Here is a 12,186-nt window from a genome sequence, read left to right as displayed (position 1 = left end):
ATCCAATAAGAGACCAGTCCTAGAACCCTACATCCCTAGAACCCTGGAAAATATTTAAATAGAAATCAGGTTATTATTATCTTTTTTTTTTATTTGAAAAGTTTTACAAAAAGAAATAAGTTTTTCCCCCCCATCCTTCCTCCCTCAAAACCCCCCCCTCCCTCAAAAAAACCCCTCCCCCCCAGACTTCCCGTAGCAAACACAAGGTATAGTTCAAAAAACTAACATTCATACGTTAAATTTTTAAAGTCTAACAAAATTATAATCCTTTACTTTCACATATCCTGACTTCCTCCTTTAAAGTCAAAAATTACGTCCTTCATTCAAAGGCAGTCTGATATCTCTTAGTCTGATATCTATTTTGAATATAGTCAATCCATTTCTTCCATTCGTTTAAATATTTTTCTTGAGTATTGTCTTTCAAAAAGGCTGAGATTTTGGCCATCTCCGCCAAATTAGAAACTTTCAATATCCATTCTTCTATTGTGGGTAGTTCTAGAAATCAGGATATTATTATCGATGTATGTATGATAATGAACCTTTTAATGTCAGAATCTTATTCCAGCAGGCATCACAATGTATCATTTTTATAGTAACATTACACTATTGCATTACTAGTACTACAACTATTACTATTCCCTGACTAGGTGGCTCAGTGGTTAAGACACCGAGCTTGTCCATCAGAAAGGTAGGCAGTTCAAATCCCTTTGGGGTCTCCTGTGTGAGCAGGGGGTTGGACTAGTTGACCTCCAAGGTCCCTTCCAACTCTGTTACTGTTACCTGTTACCTGTTACTACTACTACTCATTATTATCCTTATATTTTTAGCTCATCTTTCTTGCAGAACTCCAGAGGGCGTACAAAGCCGTTTCTTCCAGTTTTCCCATTATAATCCAGTGACTTGCCAAGTCATTTGGAAAATTTCCATGGCTCAGGATAGAGTTTAACTGAACCTGAGTCTACCTGATTCCAGCCCAGACCCTTAACCGTTATACCATGTTGTCCATTCTGAGTTTACCCCTCTCGCACCAAACAATATTTCCTTTCATTGTATTTATATAATTTATATATATTATATTTATTTATGTGTTTTCTGAGGTTTTCGCGGGTGTTTGTATGTAGGTCTTTGGTTATTCGGGTTTTCTCCCGCGTAAAATTGGAAGTGTCTTGGCGACGTTTCGATGAAGTCTCATTCGTCATCTTCAGGCTTCAGCTTCATGCTTGTTCCCAGAAGCACGAACCTGAAGCCTGAAGATGACGAATGAAACTTCGTCGAAACGTCGCCAAGACACTTCCAATTTTACGCGGGAGAAAACCCGAATAACCAAAGACCTATATATTTATTTATATTTATATTATATTTATATATTTATATTTATATTATATTTATATATAACATTATATAATGTTTCCTTTCATTATATCCAATTAATATAGTTATTACATACTCATGCTTATATATATATGCTTATATATTGTATAGTTATTTCATGCTTATGCTTATATATACTGTGTGACAAAATAAATAAATAAAAATAAAAATAAAAACGATATATTCAAAATTGGCTCGCAACGTTGGAAAGGTAAAATTATGGTGCCAGTTCAATGGATGGAATCCCTGTCATTGCTTATGATGTATGAGGGATTTGCTTACAGACCTGGTTGTCTATAATACCAAACCACTTTGACAAAAACTCCTTTTATTCTGATTGCTTCTGTTGTATTCCATCCACATTTAATTAGCACTCATGCCTTCTTAGTCTGCCTGTTCTTGATTTATAACACACATTTCCAAAGTACCCTATTTCCACGCATTCGCTGATATAATCAACTCTCTGCTCCATATTAAAAAAAAAAAGCTTACTCATATATACAGTAATAGCCAAAATTGTGGAAACCTTTTGGGAAAAGTGTATTTTCTAAAACTAGCTAATAACGCCACTTTTTTTTTTTTTTTTTTTTGGAATAGTGCATAAAATTATATATCAATGGAAAGATTGTTTAATCAAGAATGTAATGCAATAACTTTTATGAAGGATTTGCTATTAGAATAGCAGTTACAGTATAAAGAAGAAAAGTGAAACACGTAGAAAAAACGAGATATACAAAAATGGTCCCCATAGAAAAAACAAGAGGTACAAAAATTGTCAGTTAACAGTCAGGTAACCTTTCGCACGAATGCTCCAACACTGGAAATTTTTAAGAAAATGTTGGATAGCCATTTGTCTGAAATGGGTGTAGGGCTTCCTGCCTGGGCAGGGGGTTGGACTAGAAGACCTCCAAGGTCCCTTCCAACTCTGTTATTATGTTATGTTATGGATTACAGCCTTACAACGTCTTCCCATGGAGTGAATCAAGTCTTTTAGTTCTGCAGCTGTTATAATGTGAAACCAAGACTGAATGATGGCTTCGATTAACTGGGTTTTATTGCTGGGTTGCTTCTGACTAACAAGTTTCTTTAGTGGGCTCCATAGATCTTCAATTGGGCTAAGGTCTGGGCTATTCCCAGGCCATTCCAGCAGTGGAATAGGATTATCTTGAAACTCCAAAACAAAAGTGGTATTATTAGCCATCAAACCTCAAAAATACACTTTTCACAAAAGGTTTTCCACAATTTTGGCCACGATTGTACCACTTTTCACTTGTTTCAACACAATGTTCCTCCGCAGAGACCGTATGCTACCCACTATGTTTTTTTTAATCAGCATTTGCATAAGTGTTATAAATATTTTGCTTTTTAAAAAAAATAAGTCAAAGATCTCCAGATGTTTCCTGGGAAAAATAAATGCTCTGGAGCGGGTGGGTGGGAATCGTAGCGAAGGTTTTTGTACACGATTGAATTGCTGTGGAATCTGGGAGCGGCACTGTTGTGTAGCTTCATACAAAATCTTCCACCCACACCAAAAGTGAAGCAAAAGAACAATGAAGAAATGCTTGAATAACAGAACAACAGTATAAGAGCGTTGGAAGGGACCTTAGAGGTCTTCTAGTCCAATCCCCTGCTCAAGCAGGAGATCCTGTACCATTTCAGACAAACAGTTGTCCAAACTCTTCTTAAAAACCTCCAGCGATGGAGCATTTACAACTTCCTGGAGGCAAGTTGTTCTACTGATTAATTGTTTTAAGTGTCAGGAAATTTCTCCTTAGTTCTAGGTTGTTTCTCTCCATGGTTAGTTTCTGTCCTTTGCTTCTTGTCCTGCTTTCAGGTGTTTTGGAGAATAGATAGACCCCCTCTTCTTTGTGGCACTCCCTCAAATATCGGAACACTACTATCATGTCACCCCAATCCTTCTTTTCATTAAACTAGACATACCGAGTTCCTGCAACCATTCTTCATATGTTTTAGCCTCCAGTCCCCTAATCATCTTTGTTGCTCTTCTCTGTACTCTTTATAGAGTCTCAACATCTTTTTTTCTAACGTGGCGACCAAAACTGGATGCAGTATTCCAAGTGTGGCCTTACCAAGGCATTATAAAGGGGTATTAACACTTCACATGATCTTGATTCTACCTTGATGTATCCTTCTTAGCAAAGCTCAATTTTCCACTTCGAAGCGCCACAAAAAGAGTTTTTGTCTAGGATTAAAATGGTCCAACAAGGTGTTTCAATCCTTCTCCCCAGAGATCTTCAATATATAGTCCATTTATTTTTACAACTGTACCACATTTTCTGATTTGATTTGATTTCAAAATGATCGCGGTTTATTCTAAAACACATGGCTATTTTAAATAGTTAAATGCTTACGTTAATCCCTGTCCATTCTGTAGCGTCGTTTTGGAAACTACCCTGTTTTCCCCAAAATAAGACATCCCTTGATAATAACTCAGAAAGCTCAAAGTGCCCAAGGAGCTGCTGATCCAGTTCTACAGAGGAATTATTGAGTCTGTCATTTGCACCTCTATAACTGTCTGGTTTGGTTCTGCAACCCAACAAGAAAGACACAGACTTCAGAGGATAATTAGAACTGCAGAAAAAACAATTACTACCAACCTGCCTTCCATGGAGGACCTGTATACTGCACGAATCAAGAAGAGGGCCATAAAAATATTTATAGATCCCTCACAGCCTGGACATAAACTGTTTCAACTCCTACCCTCAAAACGACACTATAGAGCATTGCACACCAGAATAACTAGACACAAGAACAGTTTTTCCCTGAAGGCCATCATTCTGCTAAACAAATAATTCCCTCAACACTGTCAAACTATTTACTAGATCTGCACTATTAATCTTCTCATCGTTCCCATAACCCACCTCCTTCCACTTAATGACTGTATGATTGTAACTTTGTTGCTGGTATCCTTATGATTTATAATGAAATTGATTGTTTCCTGATTGCTTATTTGTACCCTATGACTATCATTAAGTGTTGTATCACTAATTGTTAAATTTGTACCCTATGACTATCATTAAGTGTTGTGTTGTACCTTGATGAAGGCATCTTTTCTTTTATGTACACTGAGAGCATATCCACCAAGACAAATTCCTTGTGTGTCCAATCACACTTGGCCAATAAAATTCTGTTACTATTACTATTAATAAGCCCAATCGGGCTTTTGAGTGCATGGCAATAAATATAAAGCAGATGTGATTTTTTTTCCTAACAAAGAAAAATCAAAATGAAATAAAGAGAAAAATGAAAACACACCCAAAGAATAACACTTCCCCAAATATCTCAACGTATCTATATCACCACTGCAGTTTTTACGAAGAAAATGTTTTGAGCATTATCGCTTTTGAAATAAATAGAAATAAATAAACAGGTCTGATGAAGAGAAGAGGAAGAAATCTCACCTGCAATTTCAGCCTGTCTTTTTTTAACCGTCTTCAATCTGCTGATCCAGATTCCTATACATCCCCTGATATAAGCCAGCATCAAAACTGTTTGTTCCTCATGTATTTGTTCCTTAGGATATTCTAGCCCCCTCCCCCCCAAATGCCAATCTATGGGAATGAACATGTGCAGCTCTTAAGGGAGAATTCCTCTGAATGAAACCAGAGTACACAAAATTGCCATTTTTCTGTCTTCCCCCACCCCTCTCCTTCTCCCCCACTTTGTTCTCTCCCTGCAAAATTAATCTTGAACCAGAAACGTCTCTGATTTCTGTTTCCTGCTGCAGTTGAAGCAGGAAGCCAGCAAAGAGGTCAGCTGAGGACAGGCAGCGAAAGAAAGGAAGAATGGAATCATAGCTTAGATTAGAAGGAGGAGGAGGAGGAGGAGGAGGAGGAGGAGGAGGAGGAGGAGGAGGAGGAGAAGAAGAAGAAGAAGAAGAAGAAGAAGAAGAAGAAGAAGAAGAAGAAGAAGAAGAAGAAGAAGAAGAAGAAGAAGAAGAAGAAGAAGAAGAAGAAGAAGAAACGGTTGTTTTTCCTGAGGTCTCAAAATGAGATCAAGTTTTGCAGAAAGATAATGGAGAATCAATGCATGTGAGCATCCGAACCAGTAGCCGGTGTTGTGTCTTGCCCGCTCTCACTGCAGCCTCTCACTGCTTATCTGCTTCCGAACGCTGAAGAATGTCCTCCCGGCCCCAGCCCTAGCTCCATGCCCAGACAGGCTGAGGAGGGGGCATCTCCCGGCCCCAGCCCTGGCTCCATGCCCAGACAGGCTGAAGAAGAGCAAGTATCTCCAGCCCCCAGCTCTGGCTCCATGCCCAGGCAAACGGAGCAACTAGACCCCTCCCCCTCCTCCACAGCATGTGAGCCTGAGGAAGGTCAATTACCAACAGCTGCCGATTGGAGTGACCCTCACGTCAGAAGACTTGATAGGCGGAGGCAACAGAAGGAAGGGAGGGGCAGGCCTGGATAAGTGCTGAGTCATGGAGCCACACCCCATGGCCTATATAAAGGATCTGCTTTCTGGCATTCCTTGAGTCAGGCAAAGTCTAAACATATCTTGCTGAAGTCACTTTCTGGTCTCCTGCCTGCCCTGAGGACTTTGCTAGGACTTTGGCAGAGCTGCAGAGGCACACCTGATTCGGATTTTCCTGACCCGGCCGCCAGCGGAGGAGTGGGACACGACAAGTGGTTCGCTACCGGTTCGGAACTGTGCGCAGGCTTGCTTCGCTTGTGTGGTGCTGCTGCGCATGGGCAGAACCTTCTGCACATGCGCAGAATGTCTGTGATGACATCAGGGCAGGTGGGTGGACCCTCCTGCCACCACCACTACTGGTTCGCCCGAAGCGGGGCGAACCGGTAGAAACCCATCACTGATCTGAACTAGCCTAAATATATTCACCCATATTGTACAGCTGTATTATTATTATTATTATTATTATTATTATTATTATTATTATTATTATTATTATTATTATTATTATTATTATTATTATTATTATTATTATTATTATTATTATTATTATTATTATTACTCTGTTGCTTTGGATGTACACTGAGAGCTTCTGCACCAGAGACAAATACTTGTGTGACTAATTACACTCAGCCAAATCTAATCTTATCTTATTTTATCATCTCATCTCATCTCATCTCATCTTCTCATCTCATCTCATCTCATCTCCTCTTCTCTTCTCTTCTCTTCTCTTCTCTTCTCTTCTCTTCTCTTCTCTTCTCTTCTCTTCTCTTCTCTTCTCTTCTCTTCTCTTCAAGATTAATCCAGAGGAGGCAGATTTTGGGCTGGTGAAAAAACTGGATTGCCCTCTAAGAAAATAATAGAATAGCAGAATTAGAAGAGACCTTGGAGGTCTTCTAGTCCAACCCTCTGCTAAATTAGGAAACCTGATACCATTTCAGACAAATAGTTGTCCAATCGCTTCTTAAAAAGTGTTGGCACAGTGTTGGCGCAGTGACAACTTCTGGAAGCAAGTTGTTCCACTGATTGGTTGTTCTAACTGTCAGGAAATTTCTGCTTAGTTCTCTTCTTGATTAGTTTCCATCCATTGCTTCATGTTCTACCTTCGGGTGCTTTGGAGAATAGTTGACCTCTTCTTTTTGATATCCCTCCCTCCCTCCCTCCCTCCCTCTCTCTTTCTTTCTTTTTTCCTCCCTCTTTTTCCTGATTTTCACTTTCATTTTCTTTTATGTACACTGAGAGCATATGCAGCAAGACAAATTCCTTGTGTGTCCAATCACACTTGGCCAATAAAAAATTCTATTCTATTCTATTCTATTCTATTCTATTCTATTCTATTCTATTCTTATATTCAGGCTTATCTATTTCTCCAATCAATATTTATCCATCTTTAATAACTTTAAGACACTGAAGTCAAGTCAAACCAAATTCCTTGAGTCAAAGACTTGCTGCAAGTGCTTCCTTGAAGGTGACCTCACTCATGTCAAACTTAATTCAGCTTCTTAAAACTTTTCATCTCTTTAATTCTCTGAGTCTAAATTCTTTGGCCAATGTTTAGATTCTCCAGTAGAGAATTCCAGAATTTTATGCACAGAGAGAAGGATTGGGTTTGGAATGCACAGGTCCAAGATTGGACAAAGGTTTTCGAACGAGTGAAAAACATTGTGCTACTACTATAGCTCCCACAGTGTTACATTTCAATACAGTAACCGCTGGCTGGACTAGCCACAAGCAAAGGAGGACTTCTGAAAAATTGACAGACCCATTTTCTAAATGATACTCGATGTGGTTGAGAAAGAAGTCTTCCAGAGTTCAAGGTGGGACCGTTATTTTCATCATAGACCTTGCGATTTTGGTTTGGACAACAAGGAAGTTAGGGTGCAATACAGAGGTGGGATTCAGATAATTTACCTACCGGTTCACCCAGCACCAAAAATGTGCGCATGCGCTTTGCTCACATGCATGGCTTAACCTAATATTGTGTAGCTTCTTCTCTGGTAATATTGCACTGCTAACTAGAGCATACAAAACATTTGCAAGACCAATCCTTGAATACAGCTTATCTGTCTGGAACCCGCACTGCATATCGGACATAAATACAACCGAGAGTCCAGAGATATTTCACAAGAAGAGTCCTCCACTCCTCTGCTTGCAATAAAATACCTTATGCCATCAGACAACTTAGACAACTTAGAACTATGCAGGCTTCAGTTGTTCTGTCTCCTTCCCCACTTCAGGTTAACAAGCTGGCCTTCAGCCAGTGGATTCACGGCTCTTATCAGTCCTGGCAGAGAAATCTCAACTTCCTGCCAAAGTTCAAACAAATGACTCACGTAGCAAGACTTTCAGCTCTTTTTGAAACGGTTCAGCTAAACTTTTGCTTCCCATCGAGTGCGAGCAGTCCCAAAGCTCCTTATATATCCTGCGGGGTGGGGTTCCTGCCCCACCCTTCCCTTTGATGATGCCACCTCTCTAATCTTCTGAAGCGCGGGTCAATCCAAACTTGATTATTATTATTATTATTATTATTATTATTATTATTATTATTATTATTATTATTATTATTATTATTATTATTATTATTAGTTGGGTCTGAAGGCGTAGCCTGGGGAAGGGAGGAATCAGGGGATGACGGCCTCATTACGTCCTCTGACTGGCCTGGTTCTGGCTCCTGGAGCCGGGCCAAAGGAATTGGTGCTTCCGAGGTAAGCCTTACCGGCCCTTCCCCCTCACTCTCGGAGTCACTTTCGGGCATGGGGCCAGGTTCAGGGGCTGGAGTCACAACATCAGTCTGACGTAAGCATAGTACATAAAATTATCTACCACAATGTCCCACCTGTCAATGACTACTTCAGCTTCAACCACAACAATACATGAGCAAATAATACATACAAACTCAAGGTAAACCACTCCAATCTTGATTGCAGAAAATATGACTTCAGTAACAGAGTGGTCAATGCCTGGAATGCACTTCCTGACTCTGTAGTTTCTTTCCCAGACACCCAAAACAAGCTTTTATGGACTCCCTGTAATGACATCACAACCCCCAGGGGTCTGTCGACCAAGGTTGAGAACCATTGCCATAAATCATAAAAATAGCCCATCATAAATATATCATACCTTTTAATTCTTGTGGGCCACAGAAATGGGTTAAGTCATAAGCATATCTTAATTTTGATCTCAATTTTGCTATCTCCACCCCATGGAATTAATCAATCAATCAGAATAGAGTTGGAAGTTAACTTGGAGAACTTCTAGCCCAACCCCAACTTCTGCTCAAGCAGGAGACCCTATACCATTTCAGACAAGTGGCTATCCTTAACAGTCTCTAGTGAATAGAATGGAATAGAATAGAATAGAATAGAATAGAATAGAATAGAATAGAATAGAATAGAATAGAATAGAATAGAATAGAATAGAATTCTTTATTGGCCAAATGTGATTGGACACACAAGGAATTTGTTTTGGTGCATATGCTCTCAGTGTAGATAAAAGAAAAAAAAATACCTTCATCAAAGGTACAACATTTACAACACAAATGATGGTCATAGGTTGCAATTTAACCCTTAATGATAGCAACAAAAAGTTACAGTCATAAATGGAAAGAAATTGGTGATGAAAACGATAAGAAGATTAATAGTAGTGTAGATTTAGGAAATAGTTTGACAGTGTTGAGGGAATTATTTGTTTAGCAGAGTGATGGCTTTCGGGGAAAAACTGTTCTTGTGTCTAGTTGTTCTGGTGTGCAATGCTCTATAGCGTTGTTTTGATGGTAGGAGTTGAAACAGTTTATGTCCTGGATGTGAGGGATCTGTAAATATTTTCACAACTCTCTTCTTGATTCGTGCAGTATACAGGTCTTCAATAGAAGGCAGGTTGGTAGCAATTATTTTTTCTGCAGTTCTAATGATCCTCTGAAGTCTGTGTCTTTCTTGTTCGGTTGCAGAACCAAACCAGACAGTTATAGAGGTGCAAATGACAGATTCAATAATTCCTCTGTAGAACTAGATCAGTAGCTCCTTGGGCAGTTTGAGCTTTCTGAGTTGGCACAGAAAGAACAGTCTTTGTTGTCCTTTTTTGATGATGTTTTTGATGTTAACTGTCCATTTTAGATCTCGTGATATGATAGAACCTAGAAATTTGAAGGTTTCTATTGTTGATACTGTGTCGTCAAGTATTGTGAGAGGTGGAAGTATGGAAGGGTTTCTCCTAAAGTCTACCACCATTTTTAGCATTTCTCCTAAAGTCTATCACCATTTGTACCACCCACAACTTCCGAAGGCAAGCTGTTCCATTGGTTAATTGTTCTGACCATTAGGAAGTTTCTCCTGAATTCCAGGTGGCTTCTCTCCTTGATTAGTTGCCAGCCATTGTTTCTTGTCCTGCCCTTTTGTCTATCCTTCAATGGAGACATACGTAAGCCCAGGGGTGGGCTGCTGGGGGTTTGCAGGGGTTCGGGAGAACCTCTAGTTAAGATTCTGTACAGTTTGGAGAACCCCCCAAATCCCACTCCTATTGGTTCCACCCACCCTGCCCCATCCCTCCAAGGAGTTGCCTGCAGAAGTTGTGAATGCTCCAACACTGGAAATTTTTAAGAAAATGTTGGATAACCATCTGTCTGAGATGGTGTAGGGTTTCCCTGCCTGGGCAGGGGGTTGGACTAGAAGGCCTCCAAGGTCCCTTCCAACTCTGTTGTTATTATTATTATTAATCTTGAGTCCCCATGCAGCCCGTTTTGGATGCAGGTAAGTGCAGAATGCACATGGAGGCTCTGGTAGGGGGAAAAATGGGCCTACTAGAAGTTTGGGAAGAGGGCCTACACAGCCTGGGGAGGCTGTTTTCACCCTCCCAGAGGCTCGAGGAAAGCCTCCGGAGCCCAGGGAAGGCAAAAATGCCATCCTGCCATGGTGCAGGAGGCGAACTAGGCCATGCCCACCATAGCCACGCCCACCCAGCAGAGAACCCCTTGCTAAAAAAATTTGAAGCCGACCCCTACATAAACCCACAGATTTATTCCATCTGATCAATTAAACCCTGAAAAGGACCTACTCTGGGAATCTGGTTTAAAGTACTCTAATTCCAAATTACGATATAAACCAAATGTGCAACACCGAATCATGACTTAAAACTAAATAAGTTGTCATTGTTTTTTTGTTTTGTTTTTTTAATTTACATTTATATCCCGCCCTTCTCCGAAGACTCAGGGCGGCTTACACTATGTTAGCAATAGTCTTCATCCTATTTGTATATTTATATACAAAGTCAACTTATTGCCCCCAACAATCTGGGTCCTCATTTTACCTACCTTATAAAGGATGGAAGGCTGAGTCAACCTTGGGCCTGGTGGGACTAGAACCTGCAGTAATTGCAAGCAGCTGTGTTAATAACAGACTGTCTGAACAGTCTGAGCCACAAGAGGCCCTTGTGTAAAAAAAAATGAAAAATGAACCAATAACATATGGATGGGATAAAAATGGGAAAAAAATGAACCAATAACATATGGATGGGATAGTTTTGTGTAATAGTCTAAGCCCCAGACTAGAAACTGGGAGACTATGAGTTCTAGTCCTTCCACAGTCACAAAGCCATGTGGGTGACCTTGGGCCAGTCAAAACCTACTTAGCCCTAGGAAGAACGCAATGGCAAATCCCTCCCAAATATATTGCTGAAAAACTGCAGGGACTTATCCAAGCATTCTCAAAGGAATCAGCAATGACATACCTAGAGTACTGCATCCAGTTTTGGTCACCAGACTATAAAAAAGCTGTTGAGACTCTAGAAAAAGTGCAGAGGAGAGCAACCAGGATGGTGAGGGGACTGGAGACTAAAACATATGAAGAATGGTTGCAGGAAATGGGTCTGGCTAATCTAGTGAAGAGAAGAACCGGGGAGACAGGATAGCAGTCTTCCAATATTTGAGGGGCTGCCACAGAGAGGAGGTTGGTCAAGCTATTCTCCAAAGCACCTGAAGGCCAGACAAGGAATAATGGATGGAAACTGACCAAGGAGAGATTCAACCTGGAAATAAGGAGGAACTTTCTGACAGTGAGAGCAATCAACCAATGGAACAGAAGTTGCCTTCGGAAGTCATGGGAGCTTCATCACTGGAGACTTTCAAGAAAAGATTGGACTGCCATTTGTCAGAAATGGTGCAGGGTCTCCTGCTTGAGCTGGGGGTTGGACTAGATGACCTATAAGGTCCCTTCCAACTCTGTTAATCTGTTAAACATGACTTGAAGGTACAAAAAAAAAAAATGCCGGAAAGTTTTTTGGGAGAAATTTGATCAACTTTTTCTGAATCTCCAGAAACCTACACGAAAAGAAATACATTTCCTCAAATAGAATCCACTAGTGATTCTTCATTACAACATTACTTATTGTTAT

The 12,186-nt window shown here is 40.2% G+C and overlaps 1 long non-coding RNA gene across 8 annotated transcripts in view; it reads right to left on the bottom strand.

The window, feature by feature from the left end:
- The window catches only part of LOC131198970 (uncharacterized), a 74,847-nt gene extending 69,824 nt beyond the window's left edge, over positions 1 to 5,023 (bottom strand). For all 8 annotated transcript variants that reach the window (XR_009155222.1, XR_009155223.1, XR_009155228.1 and 5 more), the window contains exon 1: positions 4,794 to 5,023. This is a non-coding gene — a long non-coding RNA (uncharacterized LOC131198970). The remainder of the gene's footprint in view (positions 1 to 4,793) is intronic.
- Positions 5,024 to 12,186: the final 7,163 nt, after the last annotated feature.

The sequence above is a fragment of the Ahaetulla prasina genome, chromosome 4 (genome assembly GCF_028640845.1).
Source record: "Ahaetulla prasina isolate Xishuangbanna chromosome 4, ASM2864084v1, whole genome shotgun sequence".
NCBI classification, from domain to species: Eukaryota; Metazoa; Chordata; class Lepidosauria; order Squamata; family Colubridae; genus Ahaetulla; species Ahaetulla prasina.
Note: the sequence above shows the minus strand (reverse complement) of the source record. Positions and strands in the feature narration are given on the sequence as shown.